This window comes from Echinops telfairi, unplaced genomic scaffold (genome assembly GCF_000313985.2).
Source record: "Echinops telfairi isolate 266 unplaced genomic scaffold, ASM31398v2 ScPeMD7_2573;HRSCAF=3158, whole genome shotgun sequence".
Taxonomy (NCBI): Eukaryota; Metazoa; Chordata; class Mammalia; order Afrosoricida; family Tenrecidae; genus Echinops; species Echinops telfairi.
Genome location: NW_022106471.1, coordinates 16133479 through 16148812, shown reverse-complemented (window position 1 = coordinate 16148812; position 15334 = coordinate 16133479).

Here is a 15334-nt window from a genome sequence, read left to right as displayed (position 1 = left end):
TCCCGTAGCGACCCTACGTATAGGGAAAGACACCTGTCACCTGTCACCTGGCCATCGATGCAGCCCCTCTGCCAGACCGTCTTGTTGAAGGTCTTCCTCGTGTTTGCTGCCCTGCTACTTTACCGAGCATGATGCCCTTGTCTAGGGACTGGTCTTTCCTGACAGAAATCCAACGTCCATGAGATGAGGCTTCCCCATTCTTGCTTTTAAGGAGAATTCGGACTGTACTTCTTCCAAGACAGAGCTTGTCTGTTCTGTTGACAGTCCACGGGGCTTTGAGTAAGTACTCTTCATGAGCTCCATCCTTCAAATGCATGCCCCGGTGGTTCAGATGCCAGCAGGGTCACCCACAGTGGCCAGGTTTTATCATAGCTTCCAGACTAGAGGGAGATGAGGACGAGGGAATAGGCTGTCCACGTGGGAGGCATTGACCATCAGAAACTTTATGGACAACACTGTGTTCCAGGTGTGGAAATGTGTTCAGATCTGTGCAGGCCTGAGATGCCTTGTGTGTGAAGTGGGGACAATGATGTTTGCTTCGTAGTCTTTTGTGAACTAGCTGTATGTGTAGATCATTCAGCAAGATCCCTGGCACCTGATCGCCCAGTGAATGCTCGCTATGGTTGTCCACCGTGTAATCAGCTTCCATGGAGCTGATTCTGGTTCCTGGGAGCCCAGGATGCGTCAGAAGACCCGGTCTCCATAGCATGTTCAGTGGATGGTTTTTCTGGAAGTAGACCACCAGGCCTTTCCCTCCAGGGAGACTCACACCTCTACCTTTCGTTTAGGAGCCACGCCTGTCCATTATTTGCACCACCATGGGACTCCGCCCTGTAACAGCGCTTCCTTCTATTGTCATAACAACCTTGGGCCGAAGCACTGCCCTCCTGTCACTCCACTGTGCAGCACATCCCGAGAGCTAGAGCCTGTGCCAGGCAGGAACCTGGCAGAGAAAGAAAATGCAAATCGCTCTCCTCAGAGAGAGTGGCAGAGAAGGGGCAGCTGCATCCTGCCCTCCGCTCCTGACACCTGCGTCTACCTCCAGGTGCTCGCCAACTTCAGAAGGCTCTGCAATGATGGAAATCCTCCTTTCAGCCTGTGGACAATGGAGCCTTCAGCGTCCACCAGAGGGCTCTCGGCTGTCACTTAATTTAAAAGGAAGTTGGAATCTAACAAACCAGAGGAGGGTGCGTGTGTGTATATAGATATATATACACACACTCCTCTGGTATGTATGTATGTGTATATATGTATATAATCTATTAGATAAAAATTAGAAGTTTTTGGAGTGCTAGATCTCTAAAATTTTAAGGTTTGGGTGTATCTTACTGTTTTCTTTCCCGATTAAAAGTAGTTACCAAGTGACTTAATAATCAACACCCCTTCCAATCCCCCCCAAACAACACCCCCCGAAAAACAAATTGAACCATTCAGTGCTTCCAGGCCTCCTCTAGAAGTTCAAAGCTAGTGAAGACCACCTAGACTGACTGCTGTTGGCCTGAACGGCTGCAGGTGACCTCTCCCAAGGGAGCCCTGCTTTTGCTCAGCAAGGCCCAGCCCAGGGGCAGACGCTTAGAGGCTAGCCTACCCATTCAGATGTCAATCACTCCAGATTTTCTTTTTTAAAATTTCTGAAATTCCCAGTCCTGGTTCATGGCAGGTGTGAGAGGGGAGAGTTCATGGCCAACCTCAGCACCGAGTTGGAGGGCACGAGGGTGTGAGGGTTGGTCATCCAGTCACCTACTTCAGCAACCAAGTAGGGTGGGACCCAGGTGAGAGGGACCTCCATGTCAGGGTTTAACTCACCTGGTTGACCTTCTCATGAGCCCTACTTCCCAGGGCCTTGACTTTGACTGGACAAGGCCAATGGCTCCCCCAGTTTGACACACACACACACACACACACACACACACACACACACACACACGCACACCCCAGCTCCACTGGGGTCGTGTTATCGTGGAGATTCTTGGGTTCCACTCTGGATCTGCTAGATCAGAGCCTTTGGGGTTAGATAAAACTGATTCTAACAAGGCTTCCAGGTGAGTCTGATACAGGCGAATGCTTGAGAGTCACCAGGTGAGGTAACTGCTTTGGGTCCTCAGAGCCTCCGTATTATTGGTTAGGCTAGCCTCTAAGCGTCTGCCCCTGGGCTGGGCCTCGCTGAGCTAGGTGGTCTTCACTAGCTTTGACTTCTCGAGTAGCCTGGACGCACTGTGGGTCAGGTGTGGGGCTGCGACCAGACAGCAGTTTACAGGTCTGGGAAACCCTGGATTGGCAGCTATGAGGAAGGTTGTCTTTCACCAGTCTGAGCAGAGATTTCAATCCACAGAACGCTGTCTTGGCACGAGATCTCTCATATGTAGCGAGGAGGAAGAGCATCCGTTAACCATTGAGGGGAAGAAGCATGCTGGGTGGTTGGGCACATTGATTCTGCAGAGAACATTGCTGTGCGATGCTGGGCAAGTTACTTAACCTCTCTGTCATTCCGTTTTCTGCTCTGCAAACTAGGGCTAAGACTACCTGCTTCATAGGGTTGTTCACAACCCAAACCGCACCATCACCCAATTGATCCTGACTCCCAGCAACCCTTTAGGACCAAGCAGAATGGCTCCGTGGGGTTCCCAGATGAAATCTCCACAGGAGCAGCCAGCCCTGTCTGTCTCTGCAGGAGCAGCTGGTGGGTTTGAACCTCCAACCTGGTGGTTAGTCGTCCAACACCTAACCCACAGCCCTGCCAGGTCTTCTTCATACGGTTTGTAAGAGGATCAAATTCAACAAAGCGTCTCTGGACTAGAACAGCCCCTGGCTTTATGTACAGGGTCACACAAAACACCCCAGCCCCATTTCTGGACAGACCTCCTCGCCTTTGTGACTGAACGAGTAACCGCGTGCTTCTCGTAAATCATCTTCGTCACGTTTCCATCAATCGGATAGACTTCCAGCTTGAGTCCCGGCTCTCCCCTGAATAGTTGTGGACACATCCCTTGGCTTCTCCTGAACTCTCCTTGTCCGTGCTTGTCATACATAGAACGGGATGATAATGGTGACTTCCCAGGGTAGCGGGACAAATGGGACACACTCAGACAGTCAGCGGTGGCAGTGGACTCTCCTTACATCTGCATCCCTGCGCTGGGCACATGCCCGGCACCATGTAAGGCCCAATCCACACGGCGTCCTCTGCCGTCCCAGTTGGATGCATTCGGCATCCCCAAGGCCCTTGAATAGAGCCCTTGCGCTGTTGGCTTCCAGTTTTACGCCCTGGCTCTTGGGTTTCTGGCCAGAAGCAACTGGCAAAGGCTTGCTTCTTCCCCTCCTGTTTTCACACAAGGGCTCTGGGGCCACTTCTTCTGTCTGACCCCCCCCACCCCTCTCCCAACACCAACACAAAGCTGATCGTTTTAATTGTCAAGCCTTGGGGCCATTCAAGAAAGCACAAATGAGGAAACTGCCCATCCCTCTCTAGAAGAAAACATCACTACTGTTTGGCATCGCACACGCCCGACTTGTCCGCTTTTGCTCGAATGGAATTGCTCTCATAAAGTTGGTTCCACTTTCCTTCCCGCCTCTGGGATTTTCCTGATGGACTTCTCCAGCCTGGACCTGGCCGGTGTGCTGCTGTGCCCCCCGCCTTTGCTTTGACGCAGGCACCCTTGGTGCTTTGAAGAGTCCACGGCTGCGTCTCCCTAGTGCCCGTACCTGTTCAAAGCGTGCTCTGCTCATCCTGGGCAGTGTGGCCGTGCGGTTTGTAATAACACTGAGGGTGGGAGTGTGTGATGGGCCTCTGTCTCCACCCCTGAACTGTGACCTCCAGCGGGGCAGGACTCCTGTCTGGCACAGTGCCTGGTGTGCCCTGGCAGTAAGTAAATGAGAAATTGTTGGAAGCAGTTTTTCATGTCTCCAATCTTATCAAAGCCATTGCATTTCATGGGAATAATATTTGATCATATAATTCACTTAAACATCTTTTATTGTTGACTGATTACGTGGCTTTTGTTTTATGATTGTTAAAGATAACATTGTAAAGAACACTCATTGTGGTAGCTGCATAATCCCATGTCCACTTGAGAATATTAAGAGTGAAGGAGTGGAGTCTAGCCTGTCAATCAGATCACAGCCTGATGATACCTCCTTGTGGGTGTGGCCTTCTCATGAGGATTCTGGGAACTTCCTCTCTTCCTCTCTGGAGGTAGGGCACACTCTCTGTATTACATATTCCTGTTGACAAGCCACACAGAGCCACGATGATGGCAGCCAGGGTCCTGAAGATGCGTCCACTGCCACTGGAACCACAGACTTTTCTCTGGCCTGTGGTCTTCCTACGTTCGGCATTGTTGTCAGTGGCTATGTGAGTCTGAAGGGGAATGTATGGACTAGTATGGAACTTAAAGGCTAAATATTGGACTTGTGGACTTGATCTGGACTGGGCTGGGATGTTTTCTTAACATACAATGACTCCTTGATATGAAGCTCTTTCTTACACATGTATGAGTATCACTGGATTTGTTTCTCTAGTCAGTCCGGCTGGACACACACACATATATATCTGTTTTTCTCAGATCTTTCCCTTCAAGCCTTTTCTGGTAAAAGATAACAGCATTTACTATTTTTGCCATCTTAAAGTGTACAGTTCAGTGGTGCTCACTCCACTGTAATGCCACGACTTTTATGTATTTTTATCAGCGTCTCTGCAAGTTGGCTTAGGTTACATGCCTGGAAGTCTGTCCCAGGCGTACAAGCTCTGTATGCCTGCCTGTTTGCACGTTACTCCAACGAGGTCACACTAGTGCTCACTGCCACAAGTCTTGTGCGAGAGAATCCAGGCGCGTTCTATTGGTATTCTTTCTTATGTTCTGTCCCCGCAGCCTTTCTTATTCTGTGCGTATGTGAGTTGTCATCGAGTCAACGCTCTGACTCCTGGTGAGTATGTATATGTGTACACACACACACACACACACACACACACACACAAATATATAATCAGAGAGGCTCTCTGCTCCTGTCAAGGCAGCAGTCCTGGAAACATTACCGGGATGCTAAGAGTCGGCATGAATTCAATGGCCGTGTGTTCGTGGTGACGCGGTGTGTGTCAGAGGAGAACTGGCTCCACCACGGTTTCCCTGGTCGGTTTTTCACCAGTGCTTCTGGGCGGACTTGAACTTCCAACCTTTTAGCTAGCAGTGAGTGCATTAACCATTTGCAACTCCTTCAAACTGTAGAGACTTCATTGCTATCGTTTCAACTCAGTGTTCTCTACCTTTCAAGAATACGTGGGTGTAACTTTGAAAAGAGAATTCCCTTGGCTGATGGGTTGAGTCACCTGCATATTTGTACCATCTTGGATTTTCAGATCTGTGTTTGCTTCTCTTCCCAAGACGGTTTCCTCTTTCTAGGTTGAATGATTTGAAATAATTGTGAATTGGGAAGTAGGCAAAAATACACGAATGACTGTTTTATTCTTTAAAGGTGGGTTTGGCTGGTTTGTTTAAAAAATCTGTACTTAAAAGTGTAATAAATAGTTATGGCTGCAGTGACAATAGACACTTAGGTTTGTGTTTTGTTCAAATGTCAGTTAGTGGAGACACGCAAGATATGCCTGACAGACTTCCCAGTGAGTGTAAATGAAATAAAGTCTTTAAAAAAATCAGCTTTAAAATATACTTTATACCTTATTCAACACTCCAGGAATATGGAAAGACTTGGAACTTTTGAAGTGGAGCTAATATTTCTGTGATCCCATTAATGTTCATGTTTAAAGGCAGGATGGGAGATAGAAAACTTCCCACCAATATGTTAGCTGTCAGGAGTTGGAAGAAGTAACTCCTATACGCAACTTTCTTGGCCGCCTTTTGGGTACATTTCCAGTACATTGTAGTCATTTCCTTTCCATTTTAAGTTATGTGAAGATCATTGAAATGTACATGTTGAGGAGGCAGGCACATTCTGAGAACAGATAAGAAGAGAGAGTTTGACAGGAGGAAAGACCAGTCTTTTACAATCTGTGGAAACTGTGAGTTCATGGGTAGAATGAGGTAGTGCTTACTGATTTTATTTATTAATCACTCCACACGCCCTGTTGAAAGTGGAACACTTTTCATTTCTTTTTGGAAATAATACCAGCTAGAAAATGCATAGCTTTTTGGAAGAGGAACACACTTTAAAGACTCAGTTTCTTTGGTGAACAGGTAACAATATCTAACATTTACAAAGCAATTTACTTTAAATTCCAAATAACATGGTTTCATAACTTTTCAGAGCTCTTAATATCCTTCTTACCAGGGAGGAAATGGAGTCTCAGAAGTTTAACTGTGGGGTTGAAGGGGACAGAGGTAATACTGATCGTGATGGGTCATATTAATTGAGCACTTAGCCTGTGTCAAGCCCTTCCCACTCATAAGCATCCAATCTTCACAATAGGTCACATCATTTGTGATAGTTGATAAGCTCAGACTATATCTCAGTGCTGAGAAACGGGTGTAAGTGATTTTTCTTTTTCTTTTTTTTTAACTGAATATATTGCTTACATTTTAAAAATGTTAGGTTGTTGTTGGGAACAGACACCCAGAGGCACATGCAGTGTTAGAGGCAGTTCTGCACGTGCCGCTCAGCGGTCTGCATGATCTTCACGCTAGGCAGTCACCGCCACCTCCTGCGCTGAGGTGTCCCGCTCCCACCAACATCAACTCAGCCCACACATCTTACTCCATCTGTCCAGATGCTGTTGTCAATGCCATTCTGTTCAGCCAGCCCTTAGAAGTGCTCAATGCTCAAGGTAGACTTTCTTTATCAGCTAAGCTAAAGGATTGTTGGGTTTTAGGGAGACTTCGGTTCTAAATGTACTTCGATACACACCACCTAAATACGGAATGCCATTCATGTGAGTCTATGTTTTCTTGGTCTGCAGATATGTATAGGAAACCAACTGGTTGAGTAATAGTAGTCTGGTTTTACAGAGGAGGGAGGATGGACACAGAGGATTCGGAGACTCCTAACCTGCCCTCCGCTGGCCAATGCAGAGGCAAGAATCCAGCTCTGCCCAACACAGAAGCCCCCCTTTTCTGGTGTGTGCAGCAGCATTTTGATGGGCTCTTCTCCAGTTGTGCTGATAGTGACTAAGGCCCAAAGCTACAGAGAGCAAGGTACCTCGTATTCTAAAGGGTGGTATCAGAGATTGTAGGCCAATTACCACCTACACTCAGGCAAGCAGCCTCTGGACTCTCAAGTGTTAGGCCGGACTCCCTGTTCCCCACCTGCAGTGCACTCTGATTTGGGTGAGCTGAGGAGAAACAGAATTAATCATGTCTTGGGCCTCCTGGCGTGGACTGTGCCCCCCCTTTGGAAACCAAGACAGGGCGAGTTCTGCAGACCGTCTGAATTGGGATGGAAGAGAGCCTGACACCCTCAGTGCGTACCAGCCACTTCTTCGGACCCCAGTGCTCGTGGAAGCAGGTGCTGAGTTGCAGAGAAACCGACAACCAGAGTGCGATTGTCTGTTTGTGGCACCAGGAGGGGCGGGACTGCAGAGGCTGTGGGCGCTCTGGTGACTTTTTGCCGGGGATTAGGAGGGTGGGAAGTTGAGGGCTCACAGGGAGCTGATGACAATGCGTACAAGAAAGAAGGAAAGGTTCGACGCTCGATCGTGGAGATGATTGTACACCTCTTCTTAACACGGCCGAGCTGTTCATTGGACGGTCCGTGAAGCATAGGTCAATAAAACCGTCTTGAAAAAGAAAGGGTGAGGGGTCTCGGGGAGGAGATGAGCCAGTCAGGGTGCGATGTAACAACGATGAGAAATACAACTTTCCTCTAGTTCCTAAAGGTTTCCTCCCCGCTCCCACTACCATGACTTGAATTCGACCTTGCAAGTCTGGCCAGACCAGAGGATGTACACTGGTACAGGTGGGAACTGAAAATCCAGGGAATCCAGGGCGGATGAGCCCTTTAGGACCAGTGGTGTGAGTGGCGATACTGGGAGGGTAGAGGGAGAGTGGGTTGGAAAGAGGGAACCGATGACAAGGAACTGTGTGTGACTTCCTCCCTGGGGGATGGACAACAGAAATGTGGGTGAAGGGAGACATCGGACAGGGCAAGATATGACAAAATACCAATTTATAAACTATCAAGGGCTCATAAGAGAGGGGGGAGCAGGGAGGGTGGGGAAAAATGAGGACCTAATGTCGGGGGTTTAAGTGGAGAGAAAATGTTTTGAGAATGATGTACAAATGCGCTTTACACAATTGATGTGTGTATGGATTGCGATAACAGTTGTATGAGCCCCTAATAAAATGTTTAAAAAAAGAAAAAGAAAGGGCGGCGTGTGACCGGGGAGCCCCTGAACCTGCTGCAGGCAGGGCAGTGTGGTGCGGGTCTCCCGTGGGCGGCAAGGTTACCAGGGCAGGTAACGGGACACCAGGGTCCCCCTCAAAAGACTGGGGCGGGGGAGAACCAGAGAGAGCAAGCCAGAGCATGGAGCGGAACAGAGACCCCTGCCCCGAGGACGGGGACGCTTCATCCCCCCCAAGTTCTGGGAGGCCCCGAGGCAGAGGTCGGCCAGGGACACAATTCAGGAGAAGGCGTGGTTTCGTAGAACTGGACGAGGCTCCTGCCCCTTCTCATGTGCTCCAGGAGCCCAGGAAAGGACCCTTCTCCACTGCGCCACAAATGCCCCAGAGGCGTGAAGGGAGCAGCCCAGGGGAAGGTTTAAGTCAGACCCCCTAATTGTTCAGTCATCTCAAAGCTTCGCTGGCTGCCCCCAGAGCTGGGAAGAAGGGGAGAGGCAGTTTCAGGGGAGGAGGGTGGAGGTCACGACTCCCTTGCACGAAGATGCTTTCTGTCTATGCCTCATTAGAACGAAGTGGATAGAAAATGTGCTGAAATGCGACGCCAGCCCACTGCCATGGGTGGGTTTGGACCCAGAGCGGCCCTACACAGGTGACCCCAGATAGCCTCCGGGTAGTGATGTTGTATGGAGGTGCCGTGAAGTCAGTTCTGACCCACGGCGGCGACCTGAGGCACAGCAGAACGAAACACGGCCTGTCCTGCAGCATCCTCAGAATTGTTGCTTTGCCGTAGCCCATTGCTACAGCGTCTGCAACGTCCATCTTGTTGAAGGCCGTCCCCCCCCTTCGCTGCCCCTCTCTTTACCAAGCAGGATGTTTTCCTACAGGGACGGGGCCAATATATCACATGTATGCATATACTTATTGCACCACAAGATGGATATCTATAGACATCATATACACGGTGCAGTGAATTACTTGACAGTCTTTATAATTCTTACCAAAGGACTGGGTGAGACCACGTAAATAAGGTATATGGGACTGTTATGAAGGGATCAGTCAGTGCTGTGACCGATTAAAATGAGCCATTTCAGAAGCTGATACGGGGATCTGATGACCACCAAGAAAGAAGAAGCAAGAGTGGAGCGTGTCCTGTGGAGCCCGAGGTCCTTGCTGAGGGAGCCTCCTCCATCCCACATGTAGAAAGCTGTGGCACAAGCGTAACCACACCATGAGCCAGAGCACAAAGCAGAGTGGTGGCCTTCCTAACCCACAGAGCAAGGAAAGTGGAATGCCTTTGGGTAGAGATTGACTTATGAAATGGGGAGAGTCCAGGCGGCTTCAAGGGGGAGCTACACTTGCTGACCCCCAGAGCTGGAGCTGAGCACCTCTGGACGGAGGCTTCTGTGAGAGTGGCGTGCCCTTTGGACAGTTATTGGCAGCACTAAAAGAGCTTTGTGATATTGCTCCTCCAGGCAAAGACCATAGGGCCACGCGGCTGGGAGGCAGGTGTCGGGCAGAAAGATGCTCACCTGTGGGCATAACTGAGAAGACCTACCCTGGACGGGAAGGATGAGCGTTGCTGATCTCGCGTTGAACCTGCTGACCTCCCTAATGTAAACCGTAAGTGTGCGTCCTGTCTGTGGTTCTGTGTGGCCCTGGCAATGAGTGACCAGAGCCAGCAGAGAAGCAGAGTGTGGTGGGGAGAAGGGCTGGGATCACAAGGGACAGGACAGTTGGAGGCTGGAGGCAGGTCTGGGCTCATCCTCGGAATCAGACGGGGGCGGAGGAGCTCGGCTCTCCTTCCTCCTGGTGAAGTCAGGCGCTGCTCTGCAAAATTCTGGCAGAGGGGGTGCTTTGAAAAGGTGGCAGAAAATTTTCATTCTTTTTTTGTTTTGGTCTCTACAAATGGTTTAAGCCCCCATTCATATACATGTATGTACAAATATGTGAAGTAGCTTATCAATAGTTCCTGTATGATTCAAAGGCCCTGGTCTCTTGCGGGTTTTATGGGCTGATATTTTGAGGAATCCTCCATGGTTGCAAGTCCGAGTGATGAACAGAGAAAACACGGGTTAGCCCCCCACCCGGCCCCTCTTTGTCCGCTGTCCTCTCTCTTTGCCACAGCATGGACCTTGGCAGCAGGCTCTGTGATTTCACACCAGGTCGTTAGGACACAAGCAAAGTCCTGGCGGACAGCATAGGGGGTCAACGGAACAGTCCACATGGGATGAGTGCTCTGTGTGTAAATACCATCGGGTCACATGCGAACCCTTGTGAAATCATGGCTTCAAACAGACTCATTCTCGTTTGAACACCTGCTGAGACGAGAATTTGCATTTCGCTCCAGATATACAGAATGAGAATCTGCATTTTAACTGGATTATAAGATCTTTCAGAATCCTTGGGGATCTACAAGAATCACTTGGGGGATCTTGTTAGCTGTGGATTCTTTATTGCGTCTAGCTGAGGAGGACATTGAAGTTCTCAGCATGGGGTCCCACTGGCAGGAACAGCTCCAAGTCCTGGGGAGCAGGAATGAGGGACTCCCTCAGGGAGATGGCTGGCCAGCTGTGATAACTGCAGCCTCTGCTCACACTGCTCACACAGAACGACACACCGATGAGGCCACCCTGAGCCGACTTGACAGCAACTCATGAGGAGCTTATCCGGGTAAATATGTCGTCATCAGCGGGAGGGCAGCATGTGGAACGTGCCCGATGAGTGAAGGAGGCAGTCCAAGAATTGGATGGACTCACTAGCGGGTTGGGATGCACTTGAGCCCGGCCTCTTGCGCTCATCACAAAGCCAGAGAAGGTGAGCAGTGCCCAGACGGAGGGAGGGTGCGAGTGAAGTGGGCGGAGAGGAAGGCCTTTGGTGTGCAGAAAGGAGGAGCTGAGGGAACTTTGGACGTCTCAGTTGGGTGCAATCAATCCTCCAAGACAAATTTTGCATCAGATTATGTTTTCTTTTTTAATCAGTTTTATTCAGATAGAATTCACAGCTCATACTACTCATTGGTTTAATCATATTCTTAAAGTTGTGCAATCACCACCATGATCAATTTTAGAACATTTTCTTCTACCATTTAAAAATGATTTTATTGGCATATAATTCACGATGATACAATTTAATCATCTAATCATATAAAGAAGTGTTGTATAATCATCGCCATAATAATTTCAGAACATTTCTTCTTTCTTATTCTCATAGTTAACTCCCGATTTCCTCCTAACCTCCCCTGCCGTGCCCCTAGGTTATTATTAATCTAGTTACTGTCTCTATTAAATTACCTATCTTGGATTTAATATACAGAAAGTCACACACACACACACACACACACACGAAAAGAAAGTCACACAAAACCAGAAACAAATAAAAGAATCCCAAATAAACAAACAAATGACACAAATAAACAAAAAATAATCCCAAATAAATAAATAAATAAATAACCAATGGAAAAATAAAACAGAAAACCCCTCAATAGAAAAGAAAACAGACACTACTTAAAACTGAGACAACTTTAAAATGGGTCAAAGGGGTGATCAAAGAATAAGGTACTGTATTACATTTAAATCTAAGGACATCTGCTACTATCAAGTTTGAAGTATCTGTCGGATAGCAAGGCTGTTCACACCCCTGGACAATCCATGGAGGGATCCTGCAAATGGATTTTTGGTTTTCCCTGTCATTCATAGGCTTCTGCAAACTCACAATTTAATCTCTGATTCCATTCCCTCCTTCGGATTTGGGTTTTATTACTTACAATCCTTGGATCACACAGGCTGGTGTGCTTCTTCCATGTAGAAGCTGACACCTCATTTAGGTGGCTGCTTGTTTTAAGATAAGCCTTTCAACCCCTAGAAGCAATTCTTTCTGATATCTGGGCACTATCTGAGTTCTACACCACACTTTGCTATAACAGCTATATATTCAGTGATCTCTTCATGATGGCGAGTATCAAGCAGGACCATGCCATAAGAAATAATTGTTCTTAGAGGGGGCTGGAATTAAGTATGAGGCCCAAAGCCATCATTCTATCTATCTAGCCATCCATCCATCCATCCATTCATCCATCCATCCATCCATCCATCCATCCATCTACCTAGCTACCCAGCTATCTAGCTATCTACCCAATCTAACTTTAGAGACATCATTATCATTTTATAACAAGGAGTATTATAAATCATTTCCTTGGGACATACGATAATTCTATTGATCATATAATTAATTTAGCCAGTGGTGCAGAATTTTAAACACTGTTGAGAAAAGAATATTATATTCTTTTATATGAAAAGAATAGCAGGCCTGCTAGACTACACCATCCGTTTCTTTGCAAGCACTAGAAACCTAATTCAGACTGGCTGAAAACTAAGGGCACTTTTTTGGGGAGGGCTTATATAGTTGAAGACAGTAGAGGTGAGTTGATCTGCATTGTTGTTCCATTTCTCTGTGATCCCCACAGCTCTGTCTTATCTTCAGCCTGGGGTTTGCTTTTGATTGCAAGTTGGTTCTCATGTTGTATAAGTTATCTACTGCTGTGTAATGAATCACCCCAACCATTTGCAATACATTTTAAACAATAAAAATGAGTCAGGAATTTAGGCTTCACTGAATGGCTCCGAACCTGAGGATGCAATAAAGATGCTAACCTGGCCGCGGTCATCTCAGGCTTGATTGAAGCTGGATCCACGGCCATACTCACTCGTGTGGCTGTTGACTGAAAGCTTCAATTCCTTGACCTCTGGGTTCCCCATACAGTTTCTCATGGTATGGCAACTGGTTTCCTCCACAGCAAGTGAAGTGTGTGTGTGTGTGTGTGTGTGTGTGTGTGTGTAGAGAGAGAGAGAGAACCCAATATGTTATAACAAACTCACAAGTGACATTCCACTAGTTCAGCACTGCTGGTCATTCCTACCACGCTGGCACACTGTGCTCTCTCAGTGCCATCAAGTTCAGTCTGGCTCGCAGCGCCCCTATAAAGTAAGTAGAACTGCTCCTGTGAGTTTCTGAGGCTGCACATCTTGATGGGAGCCTCATTTTTTTCTCCCTTTGAGGTGGCTGGTGGTTTCGAACTGATGACCTTGTGGTTAGCAGCCCAATGTGTAATCCACTACACCACCAGGGCTCTTTGGCACATTGTTAGGAGGGAGTATTACAAAGCGGTGAATATGAGGAGGCAGGAATCCTTGGGGCTACATTGGAAGGACTATTACATTGGAATGCCTACCTGATTTCTTATACACATAGCCAGGAGAAGATAGTTCTTTCTTTCAGTTATTGAGCCAAAGTACTCAGTCATTGCTCTTCGTGGACCATGCTTATGGGAGAATAACAGGTACTGATGGCTTAGGTCTAAGTGACTGAGCTAATGTGTGTTTTAAGTGGGGTAGAATGATAAGGATTGGCTTAAACCAGACATCCTCAAACTACAGCCCACGGGCCACGTGCAGCCTGCCGAGGACATTTATCTGGCCCGCTGGGTGTTTGTGCCCCATTTGTTCTTTTAACTTCAAAATAAGATATGTGCAGTTTGCATAGGAATTTGTTCATTGTTTTTTTTTTTTAACTATAGTCCAGCCCTCCAACGGGTCTGAGGCACAGTGAACTGGCCCCTGTTTAAAAAGTTTGAGGACCCCTGGCTTAAACAAACGAGGGTCTAGCTGGAGTGGGAGATGTTGGTGGCTGTACTTAACAGTATGCGTCCCCATAGAGACTAACAGATCATATGTTGCTCAGGTAACGACAGAGTCCTTGGGAGTCTTTCTCTGGTTACTTAGCATTTATAATACCTTCCTTTCTCCTCATACAGCAACACGCATTTATAGTCACTCTCACAAGGGAGGCAATCCAAAATCTAATTCATACTCCGAGAGCAGGGCTCCTTTCTTTTCCATCCACAGTCCAACAGTGGTAGGGGTCCACTCTCAACACAGCCAGTAGGAAACTGCAGAGAAAGAACAGCAAGACCTTGAATAAAAGGTCCACTGAAACAAGACATGCTAGCATGCACCCAACACCAACCCCTGCTGTGGAATGAATTCTGCACACAGAGACCTTCCGGGGCAGAGTGAAACTGCCCACAGAGTTTCTGAGACGATGCATCTTATGGAAGCACAAAGGTTCTCCCAAGGTGGGTGCAAACCACTAACAGGCAAGCACTTTAACCACTGCACCACCAGTGCATCTCCTAATCCACAGTCCACATCATACCCTAATGAACAAAAGTTTGAGATCCTACCTGCCCTCGTTGGAAAAGAAGATCTTGGTTGAGAGCATTAGAAAGGAAGGTCGCAGACACGAGTGGCTTCCGTCTCGAGGAAGACCTGCTGGGACTTTGGCCTGTAGGCAACGGAGAACAGCAGAGCATCACTGAAGGTTTTGAGGAAAGTGGTGACAAGATCGAAATTGGCTGGGTGAAATTAACTTGGGGGCAGTATGCAGTATAAATCCACAAATCTACATAAAACAATGCCCTGGAGACAAGTTTCTTCACAAGAACTTAGGGTGATGCTTGGAAAGGAAATGCTGACAGATTCCACGGGACAAGGCCATGTGCAGCCCAGGATTGTCTCCTTCCACATAGAAATTAGATGCGCTTCCAGGCACCAAACGGGAGCAAGGAGCATGCTTCGTGTTATGTTATTCCCCTGGCATGGAGAACAAATGAGGTCCTCAGACTTGTTGGAAAAGATTTGTACTAACAGGTAGACTTAGTAGGTAGAGGGGACTAAGTTTACCTTGGAAAGGTTAAGAAACAGTCGATAGAGAAAGCTTTTAAAAATAACAGTAGCCCTTTACTTACCCATGGATGGTGAAGGAAAAATGAAAAATGACTTTCATATTATTTGTCAGCTGTACATTCTGTACAAGTTAGCTGATTAAGAGTCTGTGTGGGCTGTGGGACACTGCTCTTTGAAAGGAATCACGGGGAAGCGGTGAGCCCGTAGCAACACCTGCTATTGTGGGGGCTGGTGTGCTAGTTCAGGCTACGAAGGAGCAGACTCCTCATATTGTGGGGCTGGTGTGCTAGTTCAGGCTACGAAGGAGCAGAC